At 38.7% G+C, this 13,314-nt stretch overlaps 1 protein-coding gene across 1 annotated transcript in view; it reads left to right on the forward strand.

The window, feature by feature from the left end:
- rftn1a (raftlin, lipid raft linker 1a) overlaps nt 1-13,314 on the forward strand; it is a 41,070-nt gene that overhangs the window by 12,750 nt on the left and 15,006 nt on the right. The gene's annotated exons all lie outside the window — the stretch shown is intronic.

The following is a 13,314-nucleotide window of genomic DNA, read 5'->3' on the forward strand; positions in this document are numbered from 1 at the left end:
AATGCACCACACTCCTCACACGTTTACTATTGAGAAAAAGAATCCTTCTATCTCACTATGCCCTAGTTTGTCAGTCTTTCAGGTATATTACCAAAAGAACACGTTAAACTTGAAAAAGGGGGGAAAATATAATGTCCAGGGTGTGAGTTCGTCTTCAAGGCACTGTTAAATAAGAAGTACAGCAACGAACACACACAGAGAGAGTGAGACCACACACAGGCTCACACTGTGTTCTTACCAGCAACCAGGTTGGCTCGTTCGCTCTTGCACAAAACACTTTATGGCACTCAGTCAACGGAGTAAGTTTTATCTACCGGCAGGCAGGCAGGTCATTTATATGGTAAACTCCCTGATGCCACCTGAGCTGCTTAAGATGGGCAGACTATATTTTAGGATAAAGGCAGCTGCTATGAATCGAATGCGCGTGTGTGTGATTGTGAATGGGTATGTGTCTGCCTCCCTCCCTTCCCTTTTTATCTGTGATATAGAGACCATGAGAAGTAAAGGATTCCTGGAGGATTATCTGATTGTTTGTGGAGATTGAGAGACCTCATTCCCAGTGAAGGGATTATTTGTATATATATATATGAGTGTGTGTGTGTGTGTGTTTGGAAGAGGCAGATAGAGGAATCTCTGTGTCAGCCCATGACATTGAGGAAACCCACGGTCAAATCCATGCTTTAATTCAATTTGGCTTTCATTAATGACATTATTTTTTTTTCCCTGCCAGTGTGACTTGATGACTCTTAGGCTGCAGGGAAAACAAATATCTCCTCACAGGCGCCCTTGTGAAATATGTGAAAGATGTCTGTTTATGAAGCTACATTGTGTCTTCAGAATGAGCCACTTTGTGCTCTGGATGAGGAGGGAAACGGTGAGCTTTCCCAACTCGACCTTTGACAAGCGAGTGATGAAATAATGCGGCCAATGAGTCTGGAGTCTGTCTTCGTTTTTATTAGCCTTGATTCTAAGCAATTCTTGAGCTGAGAAATATGTCTGTGTGACTAAGCCTCATCCTCTCACACCAGGTCACAGTGACCCTGTGGTGCACCAGGGGAGGATGAGGAGAAATATGTTGAATGGTTCAGGCATTTGCCCTGTGGGTCACACACGGACGGTTTTCTTTATTGTCGGGGGCCATCGCATCATATGACCCGAAACCAACAGACTAATTCTCCTCAACAGTCTTATTACTCTGTGATCGCCAATCTGCTCAGCAATCACTGTGGGAACCCTGAGGCTTAGGTTGCAATAGCTCTGCACAGAACCAAGCCAAGAACATACAACAATTTAAAGAAATGAGGAAATATGTTTAAAGAGAGAAAAATTTTCACAAGCCTTAATAAAACTTGAGACAGAGAAAAATTTGTCCTTCCCTACATCCTTTTCATTTTACTACACCGTGTTCCAAATTATTATGAAAATGGATTTAAGTGTCAGAAAATTTATTTTTTGTTGTGCTATTAAATTTATAGATGGTTTTGTGTATCAGGGCTCTTTGAATCTCTATAATTAATTTCAGAGCGCTGGGTTGATTAGTTTTTCTGATGAGTTCAATTAAAGGAAATCTACTTCAGAAGGATGTTCCACATTATTAAGCAGGCCACAGGTTTCAAGCAATATGGGAAGACAAAGGATCTCACTGCTGACAAAAATCATCAGACAGCCGCATGACAAGGTAGGAAAACATTAGATATTTATAAATGCAATTCATATCAAAATAGCAGCTCTGGGAAGGTTTTCTGACATCCTGCAAAAAAATTAAAGCGGAAACTACCCACAAACTCACAAGTTCAATGGATGCAGGAATTGTGCAGGTGATGTGAAAATGTTAACATGGAACTGTCTGTTAAGATGTTTTTGATTGAAATAGCTTTTGATTTTAGTACATGTGACCACTTAATGCTGCACATTCAAAGAAAGCAGTTCTTTATAATTCATAAAATGTCTAGCAAATCTGTTGTGCATAATAATTTGGAACATCGCATTTTGAGTTTTTTATTTTTGAAAAAAATAGTTCTCATGGCGAGCTTTGTTCAGTAAAATTTGATTTATACTGTTATAGTTCATGACTTGAAAATGACATCATTTGCATTGACCATTTAAGAAAATCTGAGAAAATATCACTTGCATAATAATTTGGAATATGGTGTATACAGATTCTTAGCAATCAGTTATTTTTGAAGTTATGGAATTAAATGATGATAAAAATCCTAAAATATGAAACAAACTTTAAATCAGTAGCACATAATTTTAAATTTATTCCTTTGATGCAAATCAGCAGGATCAAGGTGTGCAAAAGATGACTTGCTGAATACTAAAGGGAGGATCAGAATTGGGAAGAAATTGGATTTTAGTAAATTTAAATGTGAATTTGGCATAATGGTTGATGCCAGATGAGTTGGACTGAAACTGCTGATCTCCTGGGATTTTCACACACAATCATCTCTCAGGTTTACAGAAAATGGGCCAAAACAAGTGTCAACATCCAGTGTGCAGCATTTGTCTGGAGAAAAACGATTTGTTGGCATAGCATGATCAGTCTGGTTCGAGATGATACCAAGGTAGCTAAAATCAGCATGTCACCTTGATGCAGATGGGCCACAGCAGCAGAATGCCACATGGGCTGCCACTTTTGTGAGCTAGGAACAACAAACTTGACCTTTTTGATAAGAAAAAGTTGCATTTTAGCCTCATCTGACCAGAAGTAAATTCATAAATCGCCAATCAGCAAATCAGAAATGGCCGCAAATAACCCGCACTAGCATTTTTAGCTACTTCACTGATTCAGTTGCTTCGGATAGGGATGTATCTTCAGGTGGCTCTTTATCCACACAATGAAGTGAGCACACACAAAGCATTTTGGGTTCTCTCCAAGTTTTTAACTTTTAGCCAAATTCTTTTTTATTTCCTTAGCTGTCGGTAGGCGATGATAACTACCGCTTAACACAAAAACTCATTTGTTTCGGGCGCACGTTCAAAACAGACTTGCTGCAGACATTTCCTGAACTTTATTATTTTTTTTAATTTCAAATAAATCAAATTTACATCACACTAAGCTAATATTCTGCTGTTTTATACAAACCTGCTGCTCACAACATCCCTTCTTTTCTCTTATTTATTACTGTCGGCTCGTCAGAGAAACAAGCTGCTCGCTGTGCTGGTAATTTACGGTAACAAAACTTAACGGCGTGTTCCTGTCGCTCCCCGTGATTAAACACATTAATTACGGTCTTCCGTACGTAATTACGGTCTCTGAGCTGCTCAGCAGCTCAGAGAGCTGCTGAGCAGCTCTCTGACAGCAGACAGCGTGTCCTTAAACAAGTTTCACTAAATATTGTAAAAGAGAGATGTAACTTCCATCAGATTAGCCAAAAACCCTACCAATTACAATGAAATACTACTTCCGGTGGGCAACGGAAATCAGACCCATAATCGCTTTCCCAGTGAGCCTCCCAGGATAGTTGATTTATTTTTTCTTATCAGCCTTACCACGCTGTTCACTGTGAGTTGTCAAGATAAATTTGAAGCCTTTCTAGTATGATTTGCTTCAGTTGAAGATGCTAACATTTGAAGTACTGCTTCAAGACTCATGAAGATAAGGGGATATCTGTCGCACTTGAATGTCTGATCTTTTCCCCCCCTGAAAAGAGTTAATGTTACATCATATGAAGACAGGCTGAACAACTTAAAACAATAGAGATACACTTTCAAAAATGTTACATCTGTTTTACAAGAAATGTTAGAGGAATCAGGCTAAGTTTCATTTCCCTCTGAAGTCCGAACTCTGAGCCGGAACAGACGTCATTCCAGAGTCAATAGCGTTCCAACAAAGCCTGAGAAGTCTGGATTCCAATATGGCGACACCCGGTAACTGTTGTTCTGTAGCGCCTCTTGGTTCAGTTTTCTCAGTTACATGGAGCTTTAATTTTAGACTCACTCCTACAAGTATGACTTATAAAATAAACATGTTTTCACCACAACTTAATGTTGATGCAAGAAGCTTCCATATTGGATTGGAAAATTGGCATTTGGGGGTGTTCCACTGCATTTTCTCCAACTTGAAAGTCGGATTTTTCAAATGTCAACAACAAATGGAAAGCATCAATAACAATTGCATCAGCCGCTACCTTCTGAAAGGAATTCTCTGAACCTGCCCCACCCACCTGAGATAAATCTGCTCAATAAATTCTTTAAATTAATGGCATTGCATGAATAAATAATTGAATAAATCATTTATTTAATTCTTAAACATCTGTGTTTACATCTGTGGACTGTAAAAGATTGTAAAAGTTGAAGCAATGTCAATATTTAAGAAGAAAAAAAAGACATTAGATATGAATTAAAATCTGTTGAAGGAAAAGAAAACAAACATTTAATTCAGAAATATGATGCTGAAAAGTTTTTGTCAAATATTTTTTTTCTCACCAACTTTTTCACCAAAAAAAAAAAAAAAAAAATCTTGCACGTTTTTGTGTGTCTCTTTGAGGCCACCATACTCTACGTACTAGAATCGTCATTAGCTCAGTGGCTGCACCAGTTGGTTACTCTGACATGTCAGCAGGAATGCTTAGTATTAACTCAAACAGCCAGGTGTGACTTTTTATCCAAGACTCCTGCGCTTCAAGGCTGCGCTCAGATAATGAGCAGCAGGAACAAAGAGACAGAAAAACTTGAATAGGAAAGGAAGACGCGGAAAGGAGTGACGGAGGAAATAAAAGAGCAGTGGAAAAACATCAAGGAGGCTTATCAGAAGAACAGCTCATGAAAAACCAAAGCAGCAGCGAGCCAGTGTTTGGAATCGGGGAGGGGGACCGAAGGGGCGAGGAGAAGTGGGGAGAGAGAGAGAGGTGTGAGGATGAGCGAGTGGGAGTCAGGACTCGGTGTATGTGTGAGGAAGGAAGTTAAGTGTGATGCAGTGTGACTGACGCTTGTGTCTGGAAGCAACGAGGAGCTGAACTCGGCTGATGACTTTCTTCTGTCCTGCAGAGACAGAGACCCACTCAGCTCATTAAAAGCTATAACAAGTATCAAATGCTCAGCCCCACGTGTGTGTGTGTGTGTGTGTGTGTGTGTTAGTGTCTGTTGCAGGGCTTTTGTGTGCCGCAGGGAGACTTTATTTAGAACAGATGTATGTGTGTGAGGTTTAATGCTCTGATTCTAAGAGTATTTGTCTGCGTACGTGATCCCCATAAAAATCATATGATCGATGTCTCCTCTGTCCACAAACAGTGATGTATTTCTTCCACCTTTTTATGATATATATCCATGCTGCTGGGATATGTGTGATGAATTTGGCACTGCACAGATCCATCAGTCTTAGACAGCTGCATTGCCTGACACACTTTTCAAGGCAAGCGCTGCATGTCAACGTTTTCTCCCTGAAAGGCTGTCAATCTGACATAGTTCAAGTCATATTTGTGCAGGGTTTTTCACAGGGCGTCAGTCTTATTGGCACCAAGCCTTGAGATAATGCCATCAAGAACAGCGGAGTGTTGCTGTGTGTCAAAAGCGAGCCAGGTTAGAATTTCGCAGCCTCACAAGTACATCGCCACTGCGTGCGCTTTAAGCTTCACGCCATGTTTTCTCACCTTGCCTCCTGCTTCTACTTACCAGTCACTTCTGTGAACCTGATGCTGGTTTCTCAGACCTCTTTTTGAGAAGGATTGGTGAATGAATGATCAACTTTTAGAGATGCACCGATCAAGCTTTTTCTGGTTCACACCATTTTTTTGGTTTTCCTAGTGTCTGACTTCACAATTCCAATTAACTGGTTCAAGACAAAAAAAGACCTAAAAGTAAAAATGCTAACTTTTGTTGGTGTTTTTGTGTTTATGATGTAAAGCACTTTGAAATGCCTTGCTGCTGAAACGTGCTATACAAATAAAATTTGATTTGATTTTGATTTTTCCCCAGTCAGCAGGTTTTGTACAGTTTTGAGCTGCTGAAACTGAGCTGCTGAGTTCTAATACCTGTTTACGGACTGTGACACACTGACAGCCCTATTCAGAGAAGGTTGTAAATAGACTAACAAGTAGAAAAAGTCAAGTAATTTTATATATATATATATATAAAAAAAACATTAAAGAAAGTGAGCCATGACTTCTATGCAGTGTAAACTGAACCTGAGTCTGAATTCTGGTGTAGCGCACATTACTATTTTGTGACAATGATTTTTCTTTTTTTTTTTATTTAATAAATTATTTCCTACTGGGACTAAACAGTTTTGGTTTATTTGGATAATATTTAGTCTTTTAAAAATAAGAAGGGAGAGAAATTGATTATGGAGTTAATATTTAAAATTTTCTCTAGTATCATATATTAGCATGTTAGAAGCATTAGGCAAATGCTAGAAGGTGAGCTCAAGGGCCTGGCTAACATTAGATTTCTGAAATAAGAAACTAAGCTCATATTTTCAAAAGGCTGTGAACATTTCCCAAATCCTGCATTTTTCCTTATGACAGGACATAGAAGCTTAAAAGCAACAAAAGCACAACTTTGCTGAACCCTCTCACAGCCCGATCTGACTGCAAACCTGACTCAACATGTTATAGAAAATGGCTTTCTTTTGTACTCCTTGGTAAATCTCTGCTTCCTCTCACTTGATTTTGTGTTAAACACCTCACTGTTACTGAAAATATCTATATTTGATACTGCACCCCAGTACCAGAGTGTCACTGACGGCCTGACCTGATGGCGATTACGTGCGGTGCGTTATCTGATGGAAAAAGATTGGATATTTGAGTTTCCGACCAGCTGGTCACCAGTCAAGGCAGATAAGGTGAGACCAACCACTGTTTCTCTCCATAAAAGCACCAACATGCCGCAGGTTCTTTGATACATGTCAAAATGAACAAATAACAAGATTATAATCTATGCATGAAAGCAAACGTCCCAGATCTATATCAGATTTTTCTTAAATTAAAAAATGGAGTGCATAAAATTACAGATGGTTGGTCAATGCATTTATAGACTGAAAGCAGGGGGAGTTCTTAGTGCTTTCACTAATAAAAAAAAACAACCATTGTCAGCATTTGGCTTGCCAACTCTGGCATCACTTTAAACCAGTAACTTTTGTCCACATTCCCAAACCAGCATGGTAGCTCCTGGCTGCTGGGAAGTTGATTATTTTATAGATACTGTTTTGGCCCGCTCCCTTTCGTAAAACCTCTGCAAGTCATTAGAAGGCTATTTGAATAAACGTGAACCTCCAGCAAGCACAGGGATAAGCCTTGAGGGGTTCTGTAACTAGTAAATCTGCCTGCATCACCTACACTGTAAAATTTCCAGAGTAAATTTTACACAATTTGAAAAAAATTTTACTCTAAAAAAGACAACATTTGGTCCCAGTCTAAATAGAGTAAAATTTACTCTCATGGAAGAGTTGAAATTACAGATTAAAATCAACACAATTTAGTGCAAAAATTTTAATCAATGCCAAGAGAATTTACTCCAAGTTGTTTAAAAGAAAAAATACTCTACCGTATTTTAACTCCAAGTAGAATATAATTTACTCCAAAAAGCATTGCATTCTATTCTAAGTAGAGATAAATTTTAATCTAATTAAAAATGAATTTTACATAAAATAGAATAACATTTTATTCCATATAGTATAAAATTTTAGTCCTAATTTCATTTTATTCCATATTGTGCAGTTAAACATTTAATTAAATTCTAAAGTAGTACCAAATGTAACTATTTCACTGACGAAGCAATTGTTTTACAGCTATAACACACAGCTGTTTGTAAGAGTACAATGCATAGACCAGAAATTAGAATTTGGACAGCCATTTTTTATTGTTCACAGAAAACAGCATGGAACAATTTAAACATTTGCGTCTTCATGACTGTATGACACCTCGAAATGAAAAGCTCTGGAACAGTAAAGCTCTTCTACATAAATAACATGAGGTCCGTCTCTTGTACACATTGACCAGATCATGATCAAATGAAGTGCCAAACATAAAGTGAGCTTTAAAAAGCTCATCAAATCACGCTCCTCTGAGTCCTTACTGCAAGCAGGTATGGTTGACAGCTCTCTGCGATGCCTTCAAGGTGCTCCTTGATGCTGGTTCTTGTCTGTGGCAAAAACAGAATAAAACATTATTAGTCTTAGGTTTCAAAGAAGACAGGGTTCTAATAGATAAGGCAAATTACTTTTCAGGATATCTTAAATGTCACTTGAAATGAAATTGAAGACCAATTTCATAAATGTTTCCTTTACTCTAACCTTACCTTGACAAACTTCACAAGATGTTCACTGGCTTGTCTGGCTGAGAGTTTTCCTGGTCTCTTGTATCCAGGAGGTGACTGTGGCAGGAGGCACACCAGGATCAAAATGGATGACATGTCACTGTCCCATCCTAGAAGAAAAAGTTAAAGAAACATGTTACCAAAACTTCTTATTTGCAACCATGTTAATACTTCCAGAGAAAGCTTACCAAATCTAACTAACAGCAGGAGGAGGTGCACTTATATTGAACCAATTCAAATAAAATTCTGTTACATAAAACACTTTCTTTATAAGTAATTGCAACTTACCATTTTCCACTTCTGTTGTGCCTTCAGCATTGTAAAGAAGGTTCTGAAGGTCATCAGACTGTGTGAGACTCCGGCTTTGTTTGAGGACTTTATGCTTGTAGACAGTGGGCCACTTCTCAGGGAACTTTGCAGAGATGGCTTCCCCAAACATCAACATAAAATCTTGCTCAACCTGGAGAATAGATGAAGTGAAGGTTTTAAAAATCATTTTGTTAAGTTTTCTTATTTAAACTTTGTTGGTTAAACTGAAGTGAAAATAAACATACCAATCCTCCTATGTCCAGGAATCTTGGGAAGTCCAAAAAGATACTAGATGACTTTGCTGGGTCATGAATCATCTTCTGACGAGAGTTGAAAGTCTGTTTCATGTTCCTCATAACAGTCTCTTCATCAGCTGTGTGCTTCATCAGTGATTGCACTGATGAAGCACACAGCTGATGAAGAGACTGTTATGAACACAAGCGATCTGTCAGAAGATAGTCTTCTTCTCTCAAACAGTCTCTCTTATCAGTTGTTGGTCCCCCTAAAAAAATATATATGTGAGACTCCATGTTAGGATTCATAAATAAGGCTTGGGAACTTATTGTGCAGTTTGGTTGCAGGATGAAATGTGTACAAATATAAATCCATATACCTGTTTGGGTTTGTGACAGTCTGGGGACATTTTTTTGTCCATTAGAAGCTTCCCTCTGTACAAACTTCAGTCTCCAAGCCAAATACCCACTTCCATCTTCTGCATTGTAATAATGCTCCTAAAAGTAGGTGAATGACAAATGTTTTTAAAGTTGTCAAAACAAAGACAACCGTGACAACTTACACAATTTGCATATAAAGCACAACTTGAATTCTGTTTTTTTTTTTTATTTTATCGTTGCTCTACGAGCTGCAACCCTAGGATTCACTAAAATAATACTATGCTAGTAATTTCAAGAGCAGTTACTAGCATAGCCTTCTCGCGCTTTTTTCTGGGCGGAATACTGACTCCACATGCTAGCAGAGCTAGCTCCGACAGTACAGCTCAGTCTCTCAGCTTAAAAATAGCGACAGCCTCGACTTGTGAAAATATAATAATGGACGAAGCATTGGACAGCACTGATGTTTTTTCTGCTTACATTGCTGTAAACTGCTAAATTAAGATAGCTGAAGTACACATGCTAACTAGTTAGCCAACCATGTTAATTCCTCGCTGCATCCCTCCTTCCCCCACAACCATACAGCAGCACCTTATCACACCTTTAGTCTTAATAATATATATATATATATATATATATATATATATATATATATATATATATATATATATATATATATATATATATATATATATATATATATATATATATATATATATATAACCCGTTTGGGAACTTACCTGGCACATAGCTAACCGTCGCCTCCGTTTCCACTGCGGGATGACAAGATGGCGGAAGAAACGAAACTTAAGGAACTTCAGTGGGCGTGGTCTTGTTTTACTCCGATATAATTTCCTCTATTTTTTTACTCCGATTCTATTGACCAACTGAAATGATTTCACTCTCTAATGTATAAATTTGACTCTTTTTGATGAAAATAATGTTAACTCCGAAAAAATTACTCTCCTATTTTTCCTGTGTAGCAGGCTTAGTGGAAACTCTGCTTCCTCATGCGTACGGACTAAATGGAGAAAAAAAAAACTGGTTCATACACACACAGCAGAGATAAAGTACTCCACTTGCATTAGAAAAACTTAACATTTGTACAGTAGAAGGGGAATTAATAATTTCCTTTTAAGTTGGCTCCTGAAACATCACACAAAGTCCGGTTCAAAAAGCAAGGCTTGTGACTGATGTGGTCAGAGCGATTGCTGGGGGACCGAAATAGAAGATCAGGGATCAACAGCTGAAGAGCCGCTCAGATTCTCTTTGGGTCTGTCTGACAAAGCCGCCTTGACTATATTCTCACTCTCATAAAACCCCACGGCCTCCCTCAATGTTTTAAAGCCTCAAAACCACATCGCCACCTCCAGCGTGGTTAAACACACACAGAGTTTGTACAGTGTGCTAATACCTTCTTCCCCTGGCCTCTACAGCTGGCTCTATAAAACCAGCTTTCCTGCCCTGAGCCATTCCCATGCTCCCATTGTGAAGCAGGGATTGCAGTCTCCCTTTTTTTTTTTTAAATCCCACAGTGGCAGACAGTATAAATGAAGTCGCTTCCCAGCCTTAAGCGCAGCGCATAACACCCTAATAACTTTCTGGATGTCTCGGCTGAATTAGCTCGGGCTGCGTCTCGTCGGTGGGTGAGTGCCAGCCGAGCAGAGCTAATGACAGCTAATGACTGTTTACAGTGACAGGATCGTTGTTATCCCCCCCGCCCGCCACCACCACCTTCCATATCCCACCCCCAGCTCTACAACTCCACAACTCCACCCTCATCCCCAGCTGTTATTATTATTATTACCACTCCACTGCTTTTGATAAGTCTCCACAGACACCCGTTTAAGTGCTGGCTTGATGAAAAGCTCTCTCAGTTCCAAGCGTTTATGCCAAAATTATGTTTTTCTTCTTCTTCTTCTCACTTTGTTTAAGTGAGATGGGAGTCAGAAAAGTGTGTACTGACGTGCAAGTATCTTAACACTCTTGCCAGCTTCTCGTGTGCGTGTGTGTCAGAGTGAACACGCCAGATGATGGAGAACAAATTGAAAATGAGATGGCTTGCAGAACCCACCGCCCAGCTGCCCGCCGCCCCCTCTGCTCAATTTATGCATGGATGTGTGTCCATGCGGTTGGTGTGTGTCTGGTTAATTTATTCAGGTTATTTTCTCATCTCCAGACCCATGCAAATGAGACTGAGTAGAGAAAGATGACAAATGTCGAGATGGAAACAGACAGCCCCATTTCTGCATTTTTCCCGCAACACCTTCTTCCCTTTTTTGTTGCTGGTTTGTTTTTCCACTTGGTTTCTGTTGTTTACGTCCTCGCAAAATCCCACTTTTGATTTGAGAACGTTGATTTGGATCCATCTCGGGAGGTAGTAAAAAACCAAAAATAATTCCTGATTTGTACTTTTACTTTTTGAGATGATCAGACTGTAGGAACGTTTCATTGGCAATCCATGACTTCGTGTTTTAGAATCTAAATGTTACGTGTTATCTGTGACGCTCTTAAAATTGAAGATGCAAAGGAAATGCCATTCAAGTGAAGTAGACATCCACTGATTTGAAATAACTTCTTGCATTAACTTGACCACACCAGAAAATGAAATCATTTTCAATTGAGTCACTTCCACTTTGTCACTTCTGACCAGATGTAAGCAGATTATTCCGATTATTTTTTATTAGCCACCCTGCGTTGGCAGAGCAAACTGGTGGTGTTTGTTTTCATCTTCCTATCTATCATGTGCTTCCATGCTACTCTTTCAAAGCACAGAAGGAGATTTTACAATTCCACCATCTATCTAAGGATTAACTGAGGAAAATGTGAGCCCATCTCTTAAAAAAATTTATGCTGAAGCAGAACTGGACTCTGCAACAAAATGGCCCAATACTTGCCAGATAATCCAGTAATAACTGAAAAGCTGTAAAATGGTATCTTCTAGTTTAGTTAAAGCCTAGCTCTTATATCAAAATGCTGATGGATCATGGTTAAAAGTGTGGAAAGGGGACAAACCTTCCTCACACTGATGGAAAAGCAACAAGAAATAAACATCTCACTTAAGTTATCTAGGCCAGCTAGCGGTTAGCTTCCTTCATCTGTAAACATAAGTTTGCTAAAGTCTTCTGTTTAATGAGTACAGTAAGGTTCTATTTTGTTTCCAGAGCTAAAAAAAAAAGAAAAATATGTGAACATTTCTTCAGTTTTACTAATAGTCTCGTGTTTACAATTGGTTTGGCTAATTGTTAACTTTGCTGCTGTGTTTTAAATGCCCATCAGTGTTGGATAGTGTTGTTGGAAGAACTAGTGTTGGAAGAGCTTTATTCAGGACTGAAATAAAAGCTCTGCATGTGTGCAGTTTAAGTCTTTACAAGCAGAGAATGCTGGAGCGCCATAGCCAGAGGCAAAGTGTAGAATCATTATTTTAAATAAATTTGGTAAATTTGACGATTTTTGCTATTATTTTTTTTCTTTTCCTTAAATGGCAACTGGTTGTCAAAACAGCCTTTGCTGTCCTACCATCACAGAAGTCAACATGTTGCATTTATTGCACATTAGGGGGATTTTAACTGAGCTTTTTGCCAGCAAGCCACCCCAGTTTCATTTGGAATAAAACAAATCAAGAATTAGTGGAAAAGCTCTGTTATGTACAGTGGCAGATTTGTGAGGCAGTGCGCGTGCATGGCATCGTAAACTTTTTGAAATACCAGCTTTCAGGTGGAAATGAACAGAGAAATTATTCATTACAAACAAAACCAACACATGGAATCCAGTAGAAAGTCTGCGCGGCGACTGTGCCAGCGCAGATTTAGATAAAAATAAACATTTCTAAAAATTACTGAATAAAATTTAAAATAACGGACTAATTTTAATCTTAATGCCTATGTGAGATTACGCTTCTGTAATCCAAAACAAAAAAGGAATTAATTTGAAGGCTTTCAACGCATCTTTACAAGAGGTGCCAAAAAATTTCAGAGCATCTGACGTGTTCAGTTTAAAGCTTGCTACTCTATATAAAGCCTTAATCATCACAATGCTCTGACCTCAGGAGGGACCCTCTCACCGTTGTCGGCAAATTTGCTGCGACGGTTTGTTTCCATACGATAAGCTTCCCCCTAACCATTTCCACTAAGCTGAACAG

This window comes from Poeciliopsis prolifica, unplaced genomic scaffold (assembly GCF_027474105.1).
Source record: "Poeciliopsis prolifica strain line A6 unplaced genomic scaffold, Auburn_PproV2 SCAFFOLD052, whole genome shotgun sequence".
Taxonomy (NCBI): Eukaryota; Metazoa; Chordata; class Actinopteri; order Cyprinodontiformes; family Poeciliidae; genus Poeciliopsis; species Poeciliopsis prolifica.